The sequence below is a fragment of the Sus scrofa genome, chromosome 9, assembly GCF_054392235.1.
Source record: "Sus scrofa isolate SSC_HxYL_T2T_F1_AM1 chromosome 9, Sscrofa_HxYL_maternal_Yorkshire_Landrace_v2.0, whole genome shotgun sequence".
Lineage (NCBI taxonomy): Eukaryota > Metazoa > Chordata > Mammalia > Artiodactyla > Suidae > Sus > Sus scrofa.
This window is the reverse complement of record NC_139391.1, coordinates 77,900,430-77,924,031: the sequence shown is the minus strand read 5'-3', so window position 1 is coordinate 77,924,031 and position 23,602 is coordinate 77,900,430.

The following is a 23,602-nucleotide window of genomic DNA, read 5'->3' as shown; positions in this document are numbered from 1 at the left end:
AAAAACCAAACCCAAAAAACAAACAAAAAAAGTATTCTTTAGAGATGAGACAATACAGCTGTATCTGTATATCGGCATATCTCCAAGAATGTTCCAAAACCTGCAATTTCTTGCATCTTCTATAAGCAGAATTTTACCCCCAGCAGGTTCCACTTCCTAGGGGATATTCTCAGCTAATCAGCAAACAAATTTCCCCCAAATAGAGTGTCACTCCTTCCCCTAAACCACTGACTTTTGATTCCTCACACTTTCATTCCATTTTTATCTTAGAGAAAGCGAGCAAAGAAACCATAGACAAATTATGTTGTTTAAAAAGACCTCTAATTTAACATTCCTTAGAGAGTTCCTTAAAGATTGCTCAATCAATAGGAAATCGCTCTAAGATAATGATCAAAATACTAAGCTTTTTTTCCACGTAGTCAACTTTCAGTCTCGACATGATATTGTCACTGAAGTAATATATACCAGACAGATACAATTTCTCCCTCTAAGTAAGGAGAAGAATGCAATATATTTTGAGCATTTCCTAACAGATCCAGTAATCAATAAGGAAAATACATTGTATCAGGCCCAGAGTCTTATTAGTTGATACATACTTCTGCCACCGAATAAAGTTATTTTCTGAAATCTCCTAAATTCCAAGGAGTATAAGAGGAGGATAACTGGGTCTTTATTGTCAACTGTGTCCCATATTTCTCTGGACCAATTTATAGGGAATTAAGAGTACAAGTGTCTTTCTCCACTGCAATCACTTTAAAACAGAGAAAGTACCTGAGGCAAGTGGAAATAAACTTTCCCAGCTCCCATGTTGACAACGTGTGCTGCAGCAATTTCACAACTGTTGAGCTCTTTGTCACAAAGAGGTTTTGGAATTACCATATCATTTCACTTTCTGAAGTTCCTGGAAAGAAGTATTTCGAGTGAGAAGAGAAGGAGATGATATTAAGACTGCAGGTCTGTGTAGAAACAATTTTGGATGTGCGGATTCTGCAGTTACTGGTGCTCCTATCTTTACAATAGAGGTGGTTTTCTCCATGCATCGGGAGTGGTTCTAGATGGCCCTAAAGGAAATGCAGTCCTTCCGGGCTGTGGAGGATGCCATCGTTGGAGCAACGCACCAAGGTCTAATTATAGAAGTTGATTTATCACCTGGAAACCAGTGGAGGGCTGAAAGAGAAGTGTGATGGCCTCTGGTCCACTACCAGCCAGTTTTTCAAGCAGAAAATCAAAGGACTGTTTTCACAAGGGACTTGGTAGGACTCAGAACACAGCAGCAATGCTTGGGTCCAGGTCCAAAGGGAAGCTCAAAATAGGAAAAAGACAACCAACTCCACAATGTGGCCCCCAGGTACAGTGAGGACTGAAGGGGACAGAGGACTGTTTTGGACCTTAGGGTTTTGTCATTTTGGCAATTGAAGGTGGTGATGCTTTGGGTATTTCAGAGGACAACAGCCAAGAGGATTCCCCATGAGGACATGACCCAACACAGGGGTTGTCCCCACAGCCAGGCTGATGACCAGAAGACAAGGAGGTATGACTCAGTGATGAGAGACCAGCAGCACCCTGCAGAGGGTGCAGGTCACTCCTTGGGGATGATTGTGCTGGGGGCTGGTGCTTTACAGTTACACAGTTACAGAGAAAGTTACAAAATAGTGAGTCTGGGAAATTCATGCCAATTGTCTTCATATAACCAAAAACTGATAGAAGGTGGGTACTTTCTGATTACACATACTTACCATGCATTTGACTTCACATTAAGTGCATCTGAATTGAAGTTACCAAACGTTTGGTTTGCAAAACATTTTTCAATTAAGACTACTGTTCTTGAGGTGTCTGGTTAAAATGTCTTTAATTCAGTCTTCTTATCTTTGTGGTTTTCCAATGTCATCAAACTAAGATTCTAGGCAGAAACCATTCATTCTCCTTCGCAATGACTGAAACCAAACATCTTGAGATTTTCTGTTCAAACCATTATCTGACTCCTTTACTGTCACATTTCAAGTCTGGATGCTTCTGAAATTAAAAATTAAAATGTTTCCTACATCACAAGAAAATCACATTTGAATAGGAGCTTACATAAAGTTAAGCACAAATTAGTCTCTATTTCTATACTTAAAAGAAATAAGCAAATGACAGGAAGGAAGATATTTCAGGAAACATTTTAGTATCCTTCTGCACTTTGTGTTTTGATGAACTTCCTACTCAGTTTAGCTGTGTGCATTTTGATGGTAAGATCTAAAACTGTGTCACTATCATATTAATGGTATGTGACCAGAAGCTGGACTACTATAATGGAAACTCTTTGAGCTTGTGTAACACAATCACTTTTTAAAGTTAACCTTTAAGATCATGTCTTACTTATTTTTCAGCAAAAAGTTATCCTCAGGTTTCCCACTGCTTTCAAAGGAGAAGCTGACAGATTAAATTTTAGTAGTTTTAATAACTAACGAAAGCAATTAAGGTTATCAGGTAGGTTCTATTTGGATTTCAACTGTCCAGAGAAAACAGTTAAATGTTTTGGCAAAGGTACAGAACTCAGCCAAGTTTGACAGCCCCATCAATGGAAGCCAACTCTTTCTCCAAGAACAGATACGCAGAATGAAACAAGAGAACAAGAAATTGTTCTTGACAGTGGACTGAGGGCAGACCTCTTCCAGAAGCTAGCAAAGAAAGCATTCTGACAAACTCCCATGTTCATGAAGTGCTCCCATTTCCCTCTTCATAGGACATAATCCCACCACCATCACAGGCACCAGAATGACTGTTGCATCTACTTTATTTCTTCATTGCTGGGTTCAGTGTTCTACTAACCTCAATCTCCCTGATGAGTGGGCAGACCTTCCTCCAGGGTTCAAAGAACAGGCATAAGAACAGTGGGAATGTGGCTCTGGGAGGACATGAGGATAATGCAGTGGTAGCATAAGAAACTCAAGCCTAAGAACAGGTGACTTAAGCACAATCCCATATCTAAACTACTCCAGGTCAAAGAACATGTCCTTAATAGTCTGTAAGAAAATACGTCAGACCTCAGAGACAGAAGGACATCTCTGTCCCAAAGTGGATGACTAAGCCACCCCGGTCAGAGAAGAACCAAATCCCTCATTAGAAGACCACCAGAGAAGGCAGGCACATGTCCACCCCAAAGACCACCTGCTCCAGTACTCAGGAAACACACTACTCCCTGTCAGGTAGGATAGAGCCCCTAAGGATGGAAATAAGATGGAAAACCTATTTCTTCAGATTTTCTAGCCAAAACCACTCTTCAGGTCACCAAATCTCATTCTTACTTTACCACTGTTGACATTTCCAGGGCATTTCAAGTTACTGAATTTTACTCTCCAGGAGCAAGCAAATAGTGGACTGCTCATACATGCAATCAGCTCTCTCCAAAAATCTATGAGCTCTATCTCTTTGTTTGGACTGGTAACGGGCTACACTTTCTTTTTCTCAAATATTAGAAAATATAATGCATTTTCATAAATTGATGGGGCTTACTTATAACTTTCAATTTTCTAATGGAAATATTACCTAAATTCTGAAATTCTCCCTATTACCAGTTGCCATTGGAACTGTGTCTTCTTTTTATAACTATACACTCACATTAGGGAGATCAGTTGGAGATGTTATTCTCTTGGGAATTATTTCCACAGCACTGTTTCTCACACTCAGCACAGTTAACAATCACATCCTATTACCAGTAACCAGAGAGGGGAAAGTGGTGATAGGATTACAGATTATCTCATCTGTAATCATTTTTCAAAATTCAATGTTAACAAGTTTTCATTCCAAATTAGTTGAGTGTCTCGATTCAATCAACCAAAAAGCCCTCCTGGATGAGACTTGCTCTAGAAACTCAGCAGGGGGATGATAGGCTCTATGCTCTCTACTTGCTCTTTATTACAGCATTTTATTTTATTTTATTTTATTTTATTTTATTTTATTTTATTTTTGTCTTTTAGGGCTGCACCTGTGGCATATGGAGGTTCCCAGGCTAGGGGTCGAATTGGAGCTGTAGCTGCCGGCCTACACCATGGCCACAGCAAAGCTGGATCCGAACCATGTCTGCAACTCACACCACAGAACACAGCAATGCTGGATCCTCAATCCCCTGAGCGAGGTTAGGGGTTGAACTGGCATCCTCATAGATGTTAGGTTCATTAGCCACTGAGCCATGGCGGGAACGCCTAGGGCACAATTTTAATGACGGTCTTCTCTGAATGTGTGTGTGCCTGTCCCAGAGCTGGGATATCTTTTCCTAGGATCCCACCCCCCACCTCTGAGAAAAAGTTCAAAATAACTGAAGATAAAAAAAAGAACTCATAAAAAAAAAAAGAACTCAATTCATAATGAGCTGTTAACCCCCTAGTCATTGATGGTGTGGACCTAGACCATAGCTTGAAGCTACTTCCATCTGACACTCTATTAAGATGTACGCTTTCACACTCTAGAAAGAGCCTAGAGTAATTTCTAAATAACTTTCTCATAATTTAAGCCAACTTTGTATTAAATCTAAAGGGGGTGATTATTTTGAAGATCTGGCAAGGATGGAAATGAAGAAATATACACAGATAAATTAAAGTTAAATCAGAGTTATTTTATCAGAACTAAGTAAGAAAGTTTAGGTAAACTATACTATCTTTCTAAGGAAAATGCTAAGATGTAAAAGATGAATGCACTCCTAATTTATCCACCTTTGTACTATTGCTGATCTGTGGAAAGGAAACTTTCACTGCCATGCTTTCTAGCCTCTTTTCCATTCACGTGAGATTCTGACTTCCACCACTTGATTTGCTGCCCTTTCATCCCTGGTGATCAATCAAGTTTTACCAAGATCTCCTATTCCTTTGCCAGATGTCCATTTGGCTACTTCTCTGGCTCTTACTCAAACTAAAACGTGTCCATATCGGCTTTGCAGTGGTTCACAGCTGGCCATTTAATATTTACAGGCTCTGGAGTTCCTGTCGTGGCGCAGTGGTTAACGAATCCGACTAGGAACCAGGAGGTTGCGGGTTCGGTCCCTGCCCTTGCTCAGTGGGTTAACAATCCGGCGTTGCCGTGAGCTGTGGTGTAGCTTGCAGATGCAGCTTGGATGCCGCGTTGCTGTGGCTCTGGTGTAGGCCAGTCAGTGGCTACAGCTCCCATTCGACCCCTACCTGGGAACCTCCACATGCTGCGGGAGTGGCCCAAGAAATAGCAAAAGCAAAAACAAACAAACAAAAATATTTACAGGCTCTGACTTGTCATTTTGGAAAAACATATATCCTCTAGCAAACATACAAGTTCAAGTGGTCACCCGCCCTTGCAGGGTGGGGTCTCTCATGACCCAGGCTTTATTAAGCCCAGTTGCCTTTTTTCTGTGGCCTAAATATGTGTAAAACTCTGGTGCTAATTTCTAATAACCAAGAACCTTATTCAACCCTCTAACTCAGTGATCCACATGCCTCCATTTCAGCCTAGAGTTCAGGCCACAACTTCTTAACAAGGACCCTGCCTGCTCTCAGCTCACAGGGCTAGAATACATCAGACAGCAGCCTGGGAGCCAAGTGAGGGCTGTCTGTCTCCTCCACCCATGGGAGAAGTAGCATCACAGGCTATGGAGATGTGCTCTCCCTTCCTCTTCTATTCCTGCTGCACACATCCAGAGAGAAGGATTTGGCAGAAGAGAGCACCAGAGGCATACTTCGAATCCATCCACCCACATCACGTTCACATAGCTCCTCTTACCTTAATTACTGTGCTTCTTCTGCTCTATTATAACCATCTCAATCAACCGCTTTTGCTGTGATAAGGAGTGTACCTACCATCAAGCAGAGACCATGGCTGATTGCTTTAAATCCATCATCACTTTTTTATACCAGAGAGAACTGAGGTGCAAATGGAAGTTTGGAAAACTGGTCATCAGTGAAGTTCGATTAAGTAAATGAACAACTGGGCTGAGTTAACACCAAGTCCATGATTCTGAGGGAATGCCTCAGACACTGTGTCCATGCAAAATGGCATTTTCTTTTTTCTTTCCTTTTTTTTTTTTTTGGCCATGCCTGCTGCATGTGGAAATTCCAGGGCTAGGGATCGAACCCGTGCCACAGCAGTGACAATGCCAGATTCTTAACCCACTGAGTTACCAGGGAGCTCCAAGTGGCATGGTTTTAGAAATTAACTTTCCTCCTTTTCTTCAGCTCTCAACTAGACCCTCCCCAAAAGCCATACCCTGGGTCAGGAAACAAGGCATGCAGGTCATTCAGAGGGTACTGGAAGGAAAGAAGGAGGACACTGGCTGCATGGAGGCTGAAGAAGGGAAAAGGAAGAGTATGAAATGTTTCTTATCCTATTACAACTTCCTTCTCTCTTTGTCACATAAATATTCCCTGATGCCTGACTCAGAAGGAAACAGATTACATTGAAATTGTCAATGGTTGCTTCTGATTTGGGCCCAAGGGTTGAGATTTTTTTTTACATTTCTAGCATAAACCAAGCAGAACTCTGCAAATGGCTCCTTTGGGGAAACAGTGGGTCACTTTGGTTGAACAAGAGGGTCAATAAAAGAGACTCAAATACAATGCAAAGATTTTCATAGCATTTAAGAGGGGCAGTAACATATTGGATAGAAAGTGGCAAATATTAGAAATTTTTCAAGTTAATTTGAGTATTATTCTTATTCATGCAAGAAATACTAGTCAGCCAATGTTTGTGCTAATGAAAAAAAGGCAGCTATGAAAGGAATTCTGTAGACTGAACCAGCTAGAATTGGACTCACAGAATGTGGAAGATGAAGGAAAGTGAGGAGCTGAAATTGTCTCAACATTTCCAGCCAGGTGACCAGATGTTTATGGCTTTAATTAAGAGGGGACTTGGGGAAAGGACTAAGTTTGGAGAAAGGATATAGGTGGAGAAAAATCTTGGGTTGGGTTTCAAATATAGGAGTTCCCGTCATGGCGCAGTGGAAACGAATTTGACTAGGAACCATGAGGTTGCGGGTTTGATCCCTGACCTTGTTCAGTGGGTTACAGATCTGGCATTGCTCTGGTATAGGTCGCAGACGCGGCTGGGATCTGGCGTTGCTGTGGCTGTGTTGTAGGCCAGTAGCTGTAGCTCACATTCGACCCCTAGCCTGGGAACCTCCATATGCCATGAGTGCACCCAAAAAGACAAAAAGACAAAAAAAAAAAAAAAAAAGAAGTAATATGTTTCAAATATGAATGACAGCATGAATAATATGATGCAAGCTGTCAAGAATTGTAAAGACTGACATTTAAATCTTTATCTCACTGTAATATACATATATAGTCTTACCAAAACCCAGTTCTTATTGAAAGATTGTTGACTAAATATGTATTAAACCTGCTCTCCCCAAGACTCGGTTCCCCTTTGAAGAAGATAACAAAAAACCAATCATGACTATGAATCAAGATGCCTGGAATCAAGGCAGATTACTTGTTCACTCTTCTCTATAGCCTCTAATTATAAGCAAATAAGTGAGCATACGAAGTTTCCTATGTTATTAAATGAAGATAAACCATTAGAATAAGTGTGTTCACCATTTTCACAACCACCTCCCAAATTTTACCTTTTTGTTTCTTAATATTAGTAGACACAGCTGAGAAAGGAAAGATATTACTTACTATATGTTTATGCTTAGAATTCCTTCATAAAAAAGGAACATGGATGGACCTAGAGATTATTATACTAAGTGAAGTAAGCCACAGAGAAAGACAAATACCATACACTATTGCTTATATGTAGAATCTAAAAAAACAAAAAGATACCAATAAACCTATTTACAAAACAGAGATACACCCACAGACATAGAAACAAACTTAACAGTTACCAAAGGGGAAGGAGGGGGTGGGGGACAAATTAGGAGGTGAGGATTAACATCTATACACTACTATATGTAAAACTGATAACAAACAAGGATCTATCTACTATACACACAGGGAACTATACTCAATGTTTTGTAATAATCTATAAGGGAAAGGATCCAAAAAATGCATATATGTCACTGAAATCACTGTGCTGTACACTCGAAATTAACACACTGTCAATCAACCATACTTCAATAAAATTTTGAAAAATAATTCCTTTACAAATGTACCTGATATATCAACATATAGTATAATTCAGTACAATTTTAAAAGTATAATCCAGCATATAACACTGACCTGGAACTATAGTTCAATTCATACCTTGCAGCAATAAAAATTACTCTGCTTTGTGATCAAGTAGGCGAGTATTTTGTCAATAAATTCCTCCTTGTTTTAAACTCTATATTAAAATTCCTATGATAGGTCTATGGATAATTCCTCCCTCTACAATCAGTTGTATTATATTTAAATTCAATTGTATAATAAATTATATTCATTTAAACTTTCACGAAAGATTTCTGCTTACAGTTTTTCTGTTCCTTCCAAGTAACAACAATTTTTCTAAATTTAAATGAGAATGACACTTCATCTAAAACCAAAAGAGAGAAAGGTAAAAGACTTTTAAAAGACCTTTTTCCGATGCCCACTCTCACCACTGCTCTTCAACATCGTTTTGGAAGTCTTAGCCACAGCAATTAGACAAACAAAAGAAATCAAAGGCATCCATATAGGAAGAGAAGAGATCAAACTGTCACTGTATGCAGATGACATGATACTATACATAGAAAACCCTAAGGACTCAACCCCAAAACCCCTTGAACTGATTAATAAATTCAGCAAAGTGGCAGGATATAAGATTAACATTCAGAAGTCAGTTGCATTTCTGTATACCAGCAATGAAACATTAGAAAAGGAATACAAAAATACGATACCTTTTAAAATTGTACCACACAAAATCAAATACCTCGGAATACACCTGACCAAAGAGGTAAAGGACCTATATGCCGAGAACTATAAAACTTTAATCAAAGAAATCAAAGAAGATGTAAAGAAATGGAAAGATATTCCATGTTCCTGGATTGGAAAAATCAATACTGTGAAAATGGCCATCCTACTCAAAGCAATCTACAGATTCAATGCAATCCCTATCAAATTACCCATGACATTTTTCACAGAACTAGAACAAACAATCCAAACATTTATATGGAACAACAAAAGACCCAGAATCGCCAAAGCAATCCTGAGAAACAAAAACCAAGCAGGAGGCATAACTCTCCCAGACTTCAAGAAATACTACAAAGCCACAGTCATCAAAACAGTGTGGTACTGGTATCAAAACAGACAGACAGACCAATGGAACAAAACAGAGAATCCAGAAATTAACCCTGACACCTATGGTCAATTAATCTTTGACAAGGGAGGTAAGAACATCAAATGGGAAAAGGAAAGTCTATTCAGCAAGCATTGCTGGGAAAGCTGGACAGCAGCATGCAAAGCAATGAAACTAGAACACACCCTCACACCATGCACAAAAATAAACTCCAAATGGCTGAAAGACTTAAATATACGACAGGACACCATCCAACTCCTAGAAGAACACATAGGCAAAACACTCTCTGACATCAACATCATGAATATTTTCTCAGGTCAGTCTCCCAAAGCAATAGAAATTAGAGCAAAAATAAACCCATGGGACCTCATCAAACTGAAAAGCTTTTGCACAGCAAAGGAAACCAAAAAGAAAACAAAAAGACAACTTACAGAATGGGAGAAAATAGTTTCAAATGATGCAACTGACAAGGGCTTCATCTCTAGAATATATAAGCAACTTATACAACTCAACAGCAAAAAAACCAATCAATCAATGGAAAAATGGGCAAAAGACCTGAATAGACATTTCTCCAAAGAAGATATACAGATGGCCAACAAACACATGAAAAAATGCTCAACATCCCTGATTATAAGAGAAATGCAAATCAAAACTACCATGAGATACCACCTCACACCCGTCAGAATGGCCATCATTAATAAATCCACAAATAACAAGTGCTGGAGGGGCTGTGGAGAAAAGGGAACCCTCCTGCATTGCTGGTGGGAATGTAAACTGGTACAGCCACTATGGAGAACAGTTTGGAGATACCTTAGAAATCTATACATAGAACTTCCATATGACCCTGCAATCCCACTCTTGGGCATCTATCCGGACAAAGCTCTACTTAAAAGAGACACATGAACCCGCATGTTCATTGCAGCACTATTCACAATAGCCAGGACGTGGAAACAACCCAAATGTCCATTGACAGATGATTGGATTCGGAAGATGTGGTATATATACACGATGGAATACTATTCAGCCATAAAAAAGGATGACATCATGCCATTTGCAGCAACATGGATGGAACTAGAGAATCTCATCCTGAGTGAAATGAGCCAGAAAGAGAAAGACAAACACCATATGATATCACTTATAACTGGAATCTAATATCCAGCACAAATGAACATCTCCTCAGAAAAGAAAATCATGGACTTGGAGAAGAGACTTGTGGTTGCCTGATGGGAGGGGGAGGGAGTGGGAGGGATCGGGAGCTTGGGCTTATCAGACACAATCTAGAATAGATTTACAAGGAGATCCCGCTGAATAGCATTGAGAACTATGTCTAGATACTCATGTTGCAACAGAAGAAATGGTGGGGGAAAAACTGTAATTGTAATGTATACATGTAAGGATAACCTGACCCCCTTGCTGTACAGTGGGAAAATAAAATTAAAAAAAAAAATAAAAAATAAAAAGACCTTTTTCCTTATTAATCTAGGTCTATCACTCATTCAGTCACACAACAAATATTTATTGAGTACTTCCATGTACAATTACTGTGAGAGACACTAGGGATAAAAAACTGAAATGGAAAGTCTTTTCTTGGAGTTCCTGTGTGGCTCAGTGTGTTACAAACCTGACTAGTATCATGATGATGTGGGTTCCATCCTTGGCCTCGCTCAGTAGATTAAGGATCTGGCATTGCTGTGAACGGTGCTGTAGGTTGCAGAGGTGACTCAGATCCCAAGTTGCTGTGGTTGTGCTGCAGCTCCAATTCAACAGCTAGCCTGGGAACTTCCATGTGCTGGAGGTGCGGCCCTAAAAAGAAAAAAAAAGTCTTTTCTTAAAATTTAGTAAGGAGGTAGACAAGTAAACCAATAATTATAGTACTGCTTGATAAGAGCTATGACCAATGATTCGTTAGGTGCTATGTAAGTACAGAGGATAGAGAACAGTGATAATGGAATGACAGGAGTCAGAGAACAGTTCTGAGAAAGCTAAGCCTCAGGTTAGTCTTGAAAGGTAAATGGGGACTCTTGTCTTTTCCAAGCCTCTAATTCGCGCCAATAAGCCAAACTTTTGAAATTCCCACCTTGTATATAGTTCATCAATTTCTTGGCATTGGGCTAGATCAAGAAATGGGATTCTACTCCTACACTGTTGATGGGAATGTAAATTGGTGCAGCCCCTGTGGAGAATAATATGGAGGTTCCTTTAAAAACTAAATATAAAGTTGCCATATATAATCCAGCAATCCCCCTCCTGGGCATATATCTAAAGAAAACCATAATTTGAAAAGATACATGTACCCCCAATGTTCACTGCAGCATTATTTACAATAGCCAAGACATGGAAGCAACTAAAATGTCCATTGACAGGGGATTGGTTAGAAGAGATGTGGTACAGGGAGCTCCCATTGTGGCGCAGCAGAAATGAATCCAACTAAGAACCATGAGGTTGTGGGTTCAAGCCCTGGCCTCACTCAGTGGGTTAAGGATCTAGTGTTGCCCTGAGCTGTGGTGTAGTTCACAGAAGCGGCTCGGATCCTGTGTTTCTGTGGCTGTGGCCGGCAGCTATAGCTCCAATTTGATCCTTAGCTTGGGAACATCCACATGCTGCAGATGTGGTACATATATACAATGGAACATTAGCCATAAAAAAGAATGAAATAATGCCATTTGCAACAGCATGGATAGACCTAGAAATGATTATACTAAGTGAAATAAGTCAAAAACAGACAAATACCCTATGATATCACTTATATGTGAAATCTAAACTATGATACAAATGAATCTATTTACAAAACAGAAACTGGCTCATAGACTTAAAAAACAAATTTATGGTTATCAGAGGGGAAAAGGGGTGGGGGAGGGACAAATTAGCAGTTTGGCATTAGCAGATAAAAACTACCTTATATAAAATAGATAAACAACAAGGTCCTACTGTATAGAGCATGGAGCTATAATCAATATCACATAATAAACCATAATGTAAAAGAATATGAAAAATAATATACATATACATTCATATATATGTATGTAGGTATGTATGTATTCAGATATACACATATATTTGCATCACTTTACCGTACACCAGAAACTAACACACCATTGTAATCAACTCCACTTCAATTAAAAAAAGAAAAAGAAAAAAAAAATGGGGAGCCCTCGTCATGGCTTAATGGTAGCAAACCATACTAGTATCCATGAGGATATGTGTTCCATCCCTGGCCTTACTCAATGGGTCAAGCATCCAACATTGCTGTGAGCTGTGGTGTAGGTCACACTTGCCCTTTAGATCCTGCATTGCTGGGGCTGTAGTGTAGGCTGGTAGCTGCAGCTCTGATTCAACCCCTAGAGAACTTCCACGTGCCTTGGGTGTGGCCCTAAAAAACAAAAAGAAAAGAAAAGAAAAAAGAAAGGAAAAAAGAAACATATTCTAAACAGAAAATTTTGACAGGAAAGAGCAAGAGGAGCCAACATCCTATAAAAGTTCTGCAAAGTGTTGCCCCAGTGGCATATCACCCCAGAGGGGGCGGGGGGTCACCCTGGTTTCAGGGCAAGGTTGTGGCTACATGTAGGAGAGGAAGAGAGGAGTCCTCCAGAGAAGAAGGAAAAGAGGCTTAACTCCTAATTTCATCACATTTAACTCATCTTCCCCTTCCCAGGGAAGGAGAGGGAAACCCTGTTGATATTTTAAATCTCCCCAAACTGGAAAGAAACCAACCCAGTGAGAAGAGCCAAGGGACAAAGGGCAGGCTTCGATTTGTGTTTCCAGCTGAGAAGTCACTCAAAAACAGCCACTAAATTATCAATAAGAGTTTTGAAGTCAGAATCATGTTTAATCATGTTCACAAACACCAATCAAACACTGATTGCCTCCAAACTGGCTGAGGACACAGGACAATGACACTTGGCTGGCATTTGTTGGAAATCAAGGAGCAGGTAGTCTTGCCTATAACAAAGACATTGCAGAGAATCTGGCATTTTGTTTTGTTTTTAAAACATGTCACTCCAGGAAAAGGGAGTGAATATAAATTTCGCATGGTGGCTCTAATGCCATGGTAAGCACACCAAAACTTGAGCCTGTAAATGTCTCAACTTTACAAAATTAAAACACTAAGGACAAGCAGTCATAGCCAATTATAATTGTTATAGTCAATCAAATAATTTTTTCCTTTGCCCCCCACTTTCCCTATTTAAATCTTCCTGCTGACTTCTTTCCGAGGAGCACTTCCAACCACTTCCGGTTTGGGCTGCTGCCCAATTACAATTAATTTTTGCTCAAATAAACTCCTAACATTTTTAAGATGCCTCGGTCTGTTTTAAACAAGTCTTAACATGTTCTTATGAGTTTATCTAGTTTCTGTTTTTGTTTTCTTAATGGCTGCATCCAAGGTATATGCAAATGAATCCAAGCCACAGCAGCAGCAACTCCGGATCCTTCAATCCACGGCTCCAGCCCAGGATCCTCCACAGCGACAGGAGATGCTGTGGTCAGGTTCTTAACCTGCTGCACCACAGCAGGAACTCCGAGTTTATCTAGTTTTAATTGCTGTCTTGTCCTTTCACGATTCCATTGACTCCCCATTCTGAGATTGTTAATGAAGCTGGCTGTGTGTGCTGCACTGTTTCCTCCATCAGGCTGCTTCTTCCTGTGACCTTGAATATTCCCCCAGTATTGGCTCAGTTTGTCTAGCCTTTCCAACCAGGCTCTCTGTGTTTCATTGCACCTCCCCCCAGCAACCTCCCCCCCATGGATTAGATTCTCAAGGCCTCTGGTCATGACTGTTGTTTATCTCTGGAACTTCTTCCACTTGGCCTACATTTCTAAGGTAATGAGATGGTCAAGACTGAATATATTACTCATCAAAGTAGGACAGAAGGAATATTCTGCCTCCCACAATTACAGTGAAATTTCTTGAGCCATGCTTTTAAATATATTTTTAAAAATACATCTCCCATTTAAGATTTGAATATAATTTTCTATCTACTGATAATTTCAGTTGCATTTCTGTTCCCTTGGCTTATCCTTCTAATTCAAAAGTTGTTTGTGAAAGTATTTCTCTGGATGGATTAGCTTCAGGTTTTAGAGACTATCATATTAATCATATCATTTCGGCCTTCTTAATTTTCCAATTTTCAATTTAAAAAAATTATTTTCCAATCAGAACATAACCAAAATTTTACATAAGTAAAAATTAAAAAGTAACTTTTAAAACATAACATCTTCTAGGAATAGCCTATTCCAAATCATCTTGTTTAGAGAGTGCCAAACTAAATATCTTTACACAACAAACTCTTATAGATTGCTTTTTAAAAATAGGATTAACAATCAATCAATCAATAAAAATAAAAGGGAGTTCCTTTCGTGGCTCAGCAATAATGAACTGAACTAGTATCCATGAGGACGTGGGTTCCATCCCTGGCCTCAAAGATCATTGAGTTAAGGATCTGGCGTTGCCTTGAGCTGTGGTGTAGGTCGCAGACATGGCTTGGATCTGGCGTTTCTGTGCCTGTGGTATAGGCCGGCAGCTGCAGCTCTGATTTGACCCCTAGCCTGGGAATTTCTGTATGCCGTATGTATGGCCCTGAAAAGACAAAAATAATAAAATAAAATAGGATTAAAAGGCACTATAATTAACCTTTTTCTTTGAAACAGCATCAAAATTAACAAAGTGCTTTGCAGTTTACATAGTCTTCAATCTTGGTTAGTGGAAAGATGTTCTCCAGTGCATCAGATTTAAGAATAATTATCCTGTTTCCAACAATTTGAACTATGGAAGTTCATATAATTTTAGAATAAATAAACTTAATAAAATAAAAATAATTTTTCAAAGAATATTATTAATTGAAAAAGGATATATTTTAGTGATTCTTTAAGAATAAGAAAGCACTCTATATATATAGTAGTAAATATGAAAAAAAAAAACCCACTGGTTCTATCAAAAAAACAAAACCCAGAATAAAGAAACAAACACCTTCTTATCCATCCAGGCAGCAGAGGAGGCAAAGTCAGTCTTGCCCAAATCAAAAGTCCACTGCACCTAAACTAAGAATACATGTAGTTATTAAGGCATTATAACCACAAAAATAACTACCAAAAACAAGATGCTGTGATATGACAAGGAAAACTGAAATTGCTGGACCTTAAAACACTTGTAAATTGTGCCTTTTGGATACTGAACATGCAGTTTATCAACAGTGAATGAGGACAAAGAAATTATTCATAAAAGAGAGACTGTATCAGATAAACGTTTGTGTAAATATATCTGGCAGTTTCTATTTTTTCTTTTAACAAATAAAGCACAGATCAGTCCCAACCAAAGAGTAACATAGATGCTTTTTACTTAACTGAAGCTTTGACTTTTTTTTACCTGAAAGATTTCAGAATATACTATATATACTATGTTCATTACAAATAGTAGCTCACATATGATAAAAGCAGATTAATATCAACAATCCTTCTAGAAAAGACTTGAGTAGAAAGTGATGAACCTCTTGTGCCTTTGACAGAAGACATACATGGGCAATTAGCATACTCTTTCCATTGGTAGTGAAACCAGCGCCATCTGATTTTAAGTGGCTTGTTGTTGGCACTCTTTCTAACGAAGTTTGAAAGTATTTCTAGATAAGCATTGAAAAATGTCAATCAATAACATTCCATGTTAACATGTTAAAATCTGGTTTTCCACATTTTGGTGTCTAGTCTTTTTTTTTTTTTTTTTTTTTTTTTTTTTCTTTTTGTCTTTTTACGGCTGCACCCGCAACAAATAGAGGTTCCCAGGCTAGGGGTCCACTTGGAGCTGTAGCCACCAGCCTACATCACAGCCACAGCAATGTGGGATCCAAGCCATGTCTGCAACCTACACCGCAGCTCATGGCAATGCCAGATTCTTAACCCACTGAGCTAGGCCAGGGATTGAACCCTCATCCTCATGGATGATAGTTGGGTTCGTTACCACTGAGCCACAATGGGACCTCCTTGGTGTCAACTCTTGAATTGAGACCTAATCATCATAAGAAAATTCCTAAATGTGTGTATGGCATGAAGATGCTCCCTTCCCCAGTAACCTAATACTCAATGTAAGGCCAACTTCAGACATTGTTATTAAACAAGGGTCTTAGCTATAAGTGACAGAAAGCCGCCACAAACCAGTATAAGGATGGGAAAAGGGATGCACTGGTTCATATAGCTGAAAAAGCCAAGGATGAACTGGGTTTAGGCATACTGAGGTCTAGAAGTTCAAGGTATGTGGACTCAGTCTCTCTTCCTCCTCTGAGTTTCACTTTCCTCTGTGTTAGTGTTGTTCATTGGCAGCCCCTCTCCATTTAATAACCCCTAGCATTTTCAGCTTCTCTTACCCCCAAGTTCCAATAAAATCCCAGAATAAGTCTCATTGGCTGTGCCTGAGTCATGTTTCCATGCTTGCAGTCAGAAAAGGGTATGAATAAGAGTCTGTGTGACCCCATCTACAAAGGCCAAGAATGAAAAGGGGTGATTCCTACAAGAAAAATAAAAGTGCTCTTAGGAAAAATGGGAGAAGGATGCTGGGGAAGCCAACCTTATAGGTGCCCATCAGAAGGAGTCAGGATGCACCAGATACATATAAAAACCCAATTCCCAAAAGAAGAAAGGAAAAAGACTGGGCAAACTGAACAGAAGATGTCCAGATTTGCAACATGGCCCACTGCAGGCACAACTTGAAGATACTGCAGCTTCGGTGCCAGACCATCACAATCAAGCAAACATCAAGCCACATGAATGTTTTTGTTTCCCAGGGCATACAAAAGTTACATTTACACTGTACTGTGTTCTATTAAGTGCACAATAGCATTGTGTTTATAAAGCAATCTAGGAGTTCCCATTGTGCCTCAGGGGTAACAAAACTGACTAGTATCCATGAGGATGCAGGTTTGATCCCTGGCCTCATTCAGTGGGTTAAGGATCCAGTGTTGCCAGGAGCTATGGTGTAGGTCACAGATACGGCTCAGATAAGGCATTCCTGTGGCTGTGGTATAGGCCAGTGGCTACAGCTCTAATTCAACCCCTAGCCTGGGAAATTCCGTATGTCATGGGTGCAGCCCTAAAAAGCCTAAAATATAAAAAATAATAATAATAAATTAAAATAAATAAATCAACAAAAAGCAATCTACATAACTTAATTTTAAAAAATTCTTTATTCCTGGGAGATCCCATTGTGGCTCAGCAGAAAAAAATCTTACTAGTATCTATGAGGACACAGGTTCAATCCCTGACCTTGCTCGGTGGGTTAAGGATCCGGCATTGCCATGAGCTGTCGTGTAGGTCACAGACATGACTTGGATCCTATGTTGCTATGAGCTATGGTGTAGGTCAGCAGCTAAAGCTCCAATTCCACCTCTAACCTGGGAACCTCAATACACCACAGGTATGCCCTAAAAAGATCAAAAAAATTTTTTTATTGCTAAAAAGAGCTATCTCAAACATTTAGAGAAGAGCTAACACCTATCTTTCTGAAACTATTCCAAAAGATCACAGAGGAAGGGACACTTCCAAAGTCATTCTGTGAGGCCACCATCACCCTGATATCAAAACCAGACAAAGATACCACAAAAAAAGAAAATTACAGACCAATTTCACTGATAATTACAGATGCAAAAATTCTCAACAAAATACTAGCAAAGCGAATCCAACGATACATTAAAAGGATTGTACATCATGATCAAGTGGGATTCATCCCAGGGATGCAACGATTCTTCACTATCTGAAAATCAATCAGTGTGAAGAATAAAAGAGTAAAAACCACATAATCCTCTTGATACAGAAAAATCTTTGACAAAAGCCAACACCCATTTCTGACAAAAACTCTTCAGAAAGTAGGCATAGAGGGAACTTACCTAAACATAATAAAGGCTGTATAGGACAAATCCACAGCTAACATCATTCTCAATGGTGAAAAGCTGAAAGAATTCTCACTGAGATCAGGAACAAGACAAGGATGCTCTCACCACTACTATTCAACACAGTTTTGGAAGTCCTAGCCACAGCAATCAGAGAAGTGAAAGAAATAAAAGGAATCCAAATTGGAAAGGAAGAAGTAAAACTATCACTAATTTGCAGATGACATGATACTATACCTAGAGAATCCTAAAGACTCGGCCAGAAAACTGTTAGAGCTCATCCATCAATTTGGCAAAGGTGCAGGATACAAAATTAATACACAGAAATCGACGGCATTTCTATATACTAACAACAAAAGATCAGAAGGAAAAATTAGGGAAATGATCCCATTTACCATCACATCAAAAAGAATACTTAGGAGTAAACCTAACTAAAGAGACAAAAGACCTGTACTCTGAAAACTATAAGACACTGATGAAAGAAATCAAAGATGACACAAAAAGATGGAAAGACATACCATGCTCATGGATTGGAAGAGTCAATATTATCAAAATGACTATACTACCCAAGGTAATCTACAGATTCAATGCAATCTCTATCAGAGTAACAAGGACATTTTTCACAGTACTAGAACAAAATATTTTAAAGTTTTTTTGGAAGCACAAAAGACCCAGAATAGCTGAAGACATCCTGAAAAAGAAAAACTGGAGCTGGAGGAATCAGGCTTCCTGACTTAAGACTATACTACAAAGCTACAGTCATCAAAACTGTATGGTACTGGCACAAAGACAGACATATAGATCAGTGGAACAGGATAGAAAGCCCAGAATTAAACCCAACTGATCTATGACAAAGGAGGCAAGAACATACAATGGAGAAAATAAGTAGTGCTGGGAAAACAGGACAGCCACATGGAAAAGGATGAAATTAGAACACTCCCTAACACCATACACAAAAATAAACTCAAGATGGATTAAAGACCTAAATATAAAATCAGTTACCATAGAACTCTTAGAGGAAAACATAGGCCAAACACTCTCTAACAAAAACCACAGCACATCTTCTCAGATCCACCTCCTCGAGTAATGACAATAAAAACAAAAATAAACAAATGGGACCTAATCAAACTTAAAAGTTTCTGCACAGAAAAGGAAACCCTAAGTAAAATGAAAAGACAACTCACAGAATAGGAGAAAATATTTGCAAGTGAAGCACTGACAAAGGCTTTAATCTCCAAAATTTATAAATACCTTCTGCAGCTAAATGCCAAAAAAACAAACAACCCCATCAAAAAATGGGCAGAAGATCTAAAAAGACAATTCTCCAAAGAAGACATACAGATGGCCAAAAAATACATGGAAAGATGTTCAACATCACTAATCATTAGAGAACTGCAAATCAAAACCACGATGAGGTACCACCTTACACCAGAATGACCATCCTCAAAAAGTCTACAAACAATAAATGCTAGAGAGGGTGTGGAGAAAGGAGGACCCGATTACACTGTTAGTGGGAATGGAGATTGGTGCAACCACTGTGGAAAACAGTATGGAGATTCCTCAGGAAACTAAAAATAGAATTAACATTTGATCCAGCTATCCCACTCCTGGGCATCTATCCAGAGAAAACCGTGACTCGCAAAGACACATGTACTCCAGTGTTCATTGCAGCACTCTATACAACAGCCAAGACATGGAAACAACAGAAATATCCATCGACAGAGGAGTGGATAAAGAAGATGTGGTACATATACACAATGGAATATTACTCAGCCATTAAAAGGAAAGAAATAATGGCATTTGCAGCAACATGGATGGACCTAGAAATTATCATGCTAAGTGAAGTTAGTCAGACAGTGAGACACCAACATCAAATGCTATCACTTACGTGTGGAATCTTGAAAAAGGACACAATGAACTTCTTTGCAGAACAGATAATGACTCACAGACTTTAAAAAACGTATGGTTCCCAAAGGAGACAGTTCGGGGGGTAGGGGGATGCCCTGGGGTTTTAGGATGGAAATGCTATAAAATTGGGTTGTGATGATCATTATACAACTATAAATGTAATAAAATTCATCGAGTAATTTTTAAAAAGCGCTATCATCTGACAACTCAGGCTTGCCACAGATCTTCAGTTTGTAAAAAGTCCAATATCTGCAAAGCATAATAAAATGAAGTACAATAAAATGAGGTTTGTCTATGTAAAGTTCTATGATGCTATGGCCTCTATAAAAATACCTTCTATATCTCTGCAGAAAGCAGATACAGCAAATAAATAAATAGATAAGCAAACATCACTCTGGTAACTATATTCTAATGAAGGACCTCGTATGGGTTCTCCAGGTTCTGTACTCTATGTACTCTCTGCAAGGAGAGCTATCTTCCAATATAAAACTGTCTCATGGAGTTCCCATTGTGTCACAATGGTTAACAAACCTGACTAGTATCCATGAGGACTCAGGTTCAACCCCTGGCCTCACTCAGTGGGTTAAGGATCAGGTGTTGCCATGATCTGTGGTATAGGTTGCAGACATGGCTTGGATCTGGCATTGCTGGGGCTCTGGCATGGGCTGGCAGGTACAGCTCTGATTCAACCCCTAGTCTGGGGACTTCCATATGCAATAGGTACAGACCTAAAAAGACAAAATAAAACAAAACAAAAAACCTGTCTCATAAAAAGAAAATTTCAAAGTGGATATAAGCATCAGTTCAATTCTATTTCCTATAAACACACAAGGAATAGACTTAAAGTAGATTTGGTATCTATAAAATATCCTATTTTCCTTTTTTGTCAGGAAGGTGACACAAATTCTTCTATATTATCTCAGTAATTCTCTAGTAAGTCAAATTGTATAGCTCTTTTCCATCCTCATATGATATCTGATTTATTTTTTATATGGATGTATGTTTTATATGTATAGACTTCTTCAAATTACTTTCAGAAGTACAATAGAGCCCATTTTAGAACAAAATAAATGACATTTTATTTATTTATTTATTTATTTGTCTTCTTAGGGCTGCACCTGTGGCATATGGAGGTTCCCAGGCTAGGGGTCAAATTGGAGCTGTAGCCACTGGCCTACGCCATAGCCTCAGCCATGCCAGATCCAAGGCATACCTGCAACCTACACCACAGCTCACGGCAACACCGGATCCTCAACCCACTGAGCGAGGCTAGGGATGGAACCTGCGTCCTCATGGATGCTAGTAAGAATTGTTTCCACTGAGCCACAACTGGAACTCTGCATATTTTAGATACTTATAAAGTCAGTCCAGAAAGTCTCCTTTCTCAGGACCATACATCTTATTACTTACAGTCATTCCCATTACAGCACAAATTACAAGACCTTTTCAGGAGTTTGCCTCTATCACGGAAAATTAAAAATAGGTCTATGGTTCAGTAGAAGTCATTTTATCTCTAGAGTATACATATTTCAATTTTTTTTTTCTTTTTACAGCCGCACCTACAGCATATGTAAGTTCCCAGGCCAGGGGTCAAACCGAAGCTGCAGCTGCTGGCCTACACCACAGCCACAGCAACAGTAGATCAGAGCCACATGTGTGACCTACACCACAGCTTGCAGCAAGGCCAGATCCTTAATCCACTGAGTGAGGCCAGGGATCAAACCTGTATCCTCACCGAGACACTCTTTTGGGTTCTTAACCTGCTGAGTCATAATGGGAGTTCCTTATAGGTCAAATTTTGATAGAAAAAACTCTATGACCAGACTCTGTTAAACAAAAGAGACAGTTCTTTTAACCTAATAAGAACTTTAAATTTATATTGCTCTCCACAATTTACAAAGGTATCTGGTGAGGTGGTCAATGTCAAAGCTATTATCATTAGTATCTCTGGTTTTCACTTGCCAAGCTCAAATGTAGAGAGGCCCATTGATTCATCCCAGCCCTCAAACCTGGGTTTTTGAACCCATGGGCTGTCAAATCCCACAGCTCCTTCTACTACGACATTCAGCCTTCCTCTAACATGTGAAGACATAATGAGCAAACTGCAATGCAGAAGAGGGCCATGAACCAAACATGCTGGCACCCTGATCTGACTTCCTGTTTCCAGAGCTGTGAGAAATAAATTTTTGTGGCTTCCAAGCTATCCTGTCTGTGGTATTTTGTTATAGCAAGTGTATTCAATTTTTTTAACAGCTTTATTGAGGCAAAATTGACATAAGAGAAACCGTACTTGCAATTTCTTGTTAGCTAATGAGGTTGAACATCTTTCCATGTGCTTAGTGGCAAAAAAATAGATCTTTTCTTTTTTTGGAGAAGTATACATCACATATTTTGTTTGTCTTTTATCCCTAATTATTGAGTCTTCAAGTTTTTTATATATTCTAGATTCAATTCCTTAATTAAATATATGATTTGCTAATATTTTCTATCTGTGGCTTGTCTTTTCTTTTTTCCTCTTAACAATGTCTTTCAAAGAGTAGAAGATCTTAATTTTTATGCAGTACAATTTACAAAAATTTTATGGATTTTTTGATATTGAATTTTAAAAAGCTTTTGTTAGTGCCAAGGTCACAATTTTTCCTGTTTCTTTCTAGAAATTTTATGATTTTAGGTTTTATGTTTAGATCTAGAATTCATTTTGAGCTAATTTTTGTATATGGTGAAAGCTAGGAATCATCACTTTGATTTTGCAGATTGATACCCAATGGCTCTAGTACTTTCGTGGAAAGGCTATATTTCTCCAATAAATTGCCCTTGTGCTTTGTTGAAAATCAACATATAACCACATAGATATGGGTCTATTCCTGGAGTTTCCATTATGTCACATTGGCATATATATATGTATATCTTGACAACACTTATACATACTTGAAAAACCATCTTGACTATTGTGGCTTTATATTAAGTCTTGAATTCAAAACAAATAAGACTGTTGAGAGCAGACATCCTTGCTTTATTCCCAGTCTTATCTTAGGGAGAAAGAATTCGGTCTGCATTATTAACTATAATGTTACTTACAGCATTTATAGATACTCTTTATCAAACTGAATAAGTTCTCTTTTATTCCTCTCTCTGAGAGTTTTTATCACAAATGGATAATGAGTTTTTTCAAATGCTTTTTGTTCATTGTTCTTTCTCCACTGAGTTGACTCCGATGGCATCAAACTGGAATCAATGGAAGAAATATAATGGAAAAATCTGCAAACACTTGGAAAGTAAGCATCACACTTCTAAATAATCTAAAGGTCAAAGAGTAAGCCTCAAGGAAAATCAAAAAATAAATTGAACCAAAAGAAAATATATTAAAACTTGTGGAAAAAAGAGAAATCAATGCTCAGAGTAAACTTGTAATAGTAAATGCTTACATTAGAAAAGAGGAAAAATGTCAAAGAAATAATCTAAGTACATACCAAAAAGAAAATCAAGGGACTGAAAGAAAACCAAAAGAAGAAAGAATAAAATATGAGCAGAAATTGCTGAAGTTGAAAACAGAAAAATAGAGAAAGTCAAATAAAATAAAGAGCTGGTTCTTTGCAAATTTCTCTAAGATGGACAAGCCTATAGCATGACCTAAA